Raw genomic sequence first — 4,064 nt, forward strand, 5'->3', positions numbered from 1 at the left:
TTAATGGGTAACAGTTGCTTTTAGCTTGTGCTATGTTTTATTACAGCTTAGAGTCTTTGTTGCAGTCTTATTCTCATCAGGCCAAAGCCGACAGTTCCAGTTAAAATGCCAGTAGAATAGACGTTAGTCCACATGTCTGCATTCGTGATGGAAAGACAGAGAAGGCTTTCTCTTGCCATGCGTCCAAAAGTCAAACCAATCACCATTTGTATAGCCACACAGGTTAATTTTCAAAACGTTGTTGCTGCGTACCTGTTTTTTTTTTCAGTCTTGCACTGATGACCACTAAAGGTTAACACACCTCTGCTTAACCTGAATTATATTTTCTCATGTCTGTCCCAAGTTAAAAGTGTGGCTGAAAGAGTCATAGTCCTATTTCCAAGCCAGGTAAGCAGGAGGTCATGGAATATGAATGAAATGTTCCAGTCAGTCTAAGAAGATAAAGTTGAAATTCACAAAATGCTTCGATTTATTTCAGGGGTGCCAATGAGGTTTTTATATTTACTCAAATGAAAGCAAATCATGTTTAAGATAAATGTACTGACTGTCAGATTGGAGTCAATCTTCGATAAATCATGCGTTCATTATTAGATCCAACTCAAACAGAAAAGGGGAAAGTTGGCTCACAGTGCTGAAAAGTGTACGTTTGTCTTAAGTCCAGACATTTTTCAGGAAAGCCCCTGGGAGTTGTCGAAGCGGAGTGTGATAAGAGCGTTATCTTTCCACACCCTCTCCTTACGTCTGCAGTCTGTCCTGCAGGGCGTTATGTGTTTAATAAAGTTTTGATTTGTCGTCACGTCACAGAAACACGGAACAGGCACCAACTGAGATCTGGTCGGGACTTCAGAGGAAATGCTTTCTACTCGGGCACTCATTAAACTTTTCGGCAGCGACCATTACCTCAGTCCCACCGTGTGATTGCAGACCTGCAGTCGTTTATGCAACATGGACATGCGTGACAGCGTGAACCCTGAGAGCAGAAGCTGTGTTTGGTAAAGTGTCGGCTTTCATGTCCTTGAGCTTTCCATAGATTATATCTCAGTCCAGATGGAAATGTTTTACGTTTACCTTCATCATTACATTTATTTCAGTTTCTAAGAAAAGGACTTTAAAAAAAAAAAAAAAAAAAAATTCTTTGGGTCTTTGGGTGCAACTTGTGCTGAAATAGTTGGGATCCTCGTCATGTTTCTAGATGTCCATAAGTGGCTAAGCTTTTTAATAAGTTCCCACATGGAGTTCCCACATGGTTTCACTTAAAGAACCGAGGCTCAGAGTAAAGAAGCAGTGAATATTTCACAGAAATAAAAACAAATTGGCTTTTCTTTCTCTCCCCTCCCATTAATCATGTTATGACCTCCACCCTTTATTGGAAACCGAGGGCCCAAAACAGTTGCATTGTCTTGTTCGTAGGGGCGGTCCTTCAAGAAACAGTTACTTTTACTGCACGTGTATTTTATTTGCACAAAAATAGCAAGTAATTGAAAAAGGAAAATAATAGAAGTTGTTTACGTAGGTATCAATCTGAATTTACTCCAAGAGCCCTAAATAAAATCAAGTGCCACCAAATGGATTCAAGTGAAACGTAAACACTACATAGAATCCCCAGGCATATGATTCACTCCCAGTATGGACGCAATGTTTGTGTTGGTGGTGTCGTCTTATGTCTTTGTTTTATTGCTTGCGAACATTCACAGAATGAACTTTGCCTCTGCAAACCCACTGAAGTTTATAGCCCTGCAGGTGATGCTTTCTGCAGCTGCTAAATTGAATTGTCTCACTGTCCTTTGGTATGAAGGAGATGCTTGAGAATCTGCAGGCAGAGGTGGCAATGCTGGCACTCTGAGGGGGCATCTGCATGTCATCCGTGTAAACCTGGCTGAGGGGCTTTCACCTTAATGGTGCTTGGATAACTTTTTTTTTTTTTTTTCGTAAAATGTGACATGAGATTTGAATGGCATGTCCTGATCAAAATTAAAAGCAACGTTTTTATACTTTATTACTGGAGGCCAATTAAATCTCATCCAGATTAAGTGACTGACTGAGCAGTTTCGCTTTCAGAGGTTTTACTTCAAAGAGGACAACTTCTGTCTTGTTGGTATTTAAAAGCAGAAACTAGAGTCATACAGGTTGTTGTGTCTTTCAGCTGCAATTACATCAAAAGGTGGTTCTACAAAGTGCTGACATTCCTTGCGGTGCAACTTATCGTCCTTCCATGTCACAATTATGTAACATCGCATGAAGCAGCAAAAAGATAAAGTGTGCGGTTGCAACATAGCGACAAAAAGCTTCGGATACATTTACAAGGCACTGAATCTCTACTGATTGCCGATCCCACGCTCAAAACATTCCAAAGCTTCTCTGGATTACAGTCATAATTCAAGCTGTTACTCAAGTAGAAGAAAAATTCTCAATTTACAGGAATAACCTGGAGGAGTTTGGTTATGGAGAACCAGGTGGGGGGGAGGGGGAGTTAGTCACTCACGGTGCGTCTTCCCACCGCCTGGCACCAAATACGGTTCGAAACATAATTCCTGGAAGAAAACCTCCGACTACCTTTTTAAATTAGTTTAATTTATTCCTAAAATATACTTATGATGAAGTCAATGGTTTTTATTTTTATGAAAAAAATAATAATGGAATTAGAAAATTGGCCAAAATGGCTCAAAATAATAATAATAATAATAAAAAAGTTTCACCTCTGAAGAGCAGGTGTGTGTGACTAAATGTAAGTTGGACGGAGGGGGGAAGTAGGAATAGAGATCAAAGTATAACAGGTGGGAACAGGGAAGAAAGGAAAAACATGAAGGGGAAAAACAGAGGGTAGGGTCTCCAGAGTAGGGCTGGTGTCTGGTGTCTCTCTGTCTGCAGCGCCCTGAAAGTTGCCAAACATCTCCGTGAGGTTCGGGCTTCCCCCTGTCTGCACTGTGAGACTCTGTGCTTTAATGTGAGCTCTGCCATGACCGTGCCGAGTCAGAGCCACGCCACACTCCATGGCTTCTGTTTGTCTTATTACTCCATCAATCCAAGCATCTGATACTGTGATGTGCAGGTCTGTGCCTGCAGCACGCTCCTGCATTGTCTGAGTGCGTGCATCCATGCATCCATCCATCCATCTACGCATATGTCTAAGCTGCTGCGGGTCTCTGTATAAAGCATGTGTGTGTGTGAGAGTGTGTGTTCCAAGCCAGTGAGAGAGGGGCAACAAGGGAGGGAGCGGGAGGGAGGGAGAAATGAGAGAGGCAGGAGAGCTCAATGGGCAAACACGACGTCCTGATGAGCAAGTGAGGCTGTTTCTCTGGCAAGTTTTTGCCGCACCTCAGGATTCTTTAAGTTTTAAGTAGAAGTTGTTGCTGCTGCTCTTTGCACTTTACTACTTTTTTTCTACAGGTCTTTTCCTCTTCTTCTGTTTCCATCTTAAGGTAAAGTATGCACCTCAGTCAAGATGAAACAGTTTTGGTGATTTAAACTTTTTTTTTTGTATACTTGCCATTTAGGGTAAAATGTTTGAAATAATGTCTGCTGTAGTAGGTTAGGATGAGATATTGGACGATTCAGAAATGGATCAGTTCACTTTGGGATTTCTGTATTGTGATGTTTACTTAAATATTTTTATTTAAATAACTATAAGAAACTGTTGCTTTACTAACCATCAGAAACTGTGCTGGAAGGATTTTTCTGCTGTTAAAACTGGAAAAAACACATTTAATACCTGTATAAATTATGCATGCTGTTTATTTATTTATTTAATAATTCATGAGATATGGGATACATGTTTCTATGTCTGCCTCTTAGTTGCTTAGTTAGGAATGGCAGTTTAAGCTTTTTCTGAAATTGTTTTTTTTTGTTGTTTTTTTATATAATTTTTCTGTTATGAATGAGACAGTTAAGTGTTGAGCTTAAACAAAAATTGTTTTCATTTACATAATCAATCTCTAAAAAAAACAGTATTTTTACCTTCTAACTTCTTTTGCTTTAAATAAAAATAAACATATATATATATATATATATATATATATATATATATATATATATATATATATATATATATATATATATATATATAT

General features: G+C 39.1%; 1 protein-coding gene across 3 annotated transcripts in view; it reads left to right on the forward strand.

Annotated features, from left to right (window-relative positions):
• slc6a4a (solute carrier family 6 member 4a) overlaps nt 1–4,064 on the forward strand; it is a 28,675-nt gene that overhangs the window by 7,756 nt on the left and 16,855 nt on the right. Inside the window, exon 1 of one of the 3 annotated variants that reach the window (XM_015015385.1) lies at nt 830–992. The exons of 1 other annotated variant lie outside the window; for it this stretch is intronic. The gene's annotated coding sequence lies outside the window, so the exon portion shown is untranslated. Of the gene's footprint in view, nt 1–829; nt 993–3,221; nt 3,420–4,064 lie in introns of those variants that run through there. One more of the 3 variants, XM_015015383.1, reaches the window with a different exon arrangement.

Source organism: Poecilia latipinna, unplaced genomic scaffold (assembly GCF_001443285.1).
Source record: "Poecilia latipinna isolate Pla-1442-1.1 unplaced genomic scaffold, P_latipinna-1.0 Scaffold1907, whole genome shotgun sequence".
NCBI classification, from domain to species: domain Eukaryota; kingdom Metazoa; phylum Chordata; class Actinopteri; order Cyprinodontiformes; family Poeciliidae; genus Poecilia; species Poecilia latipinna.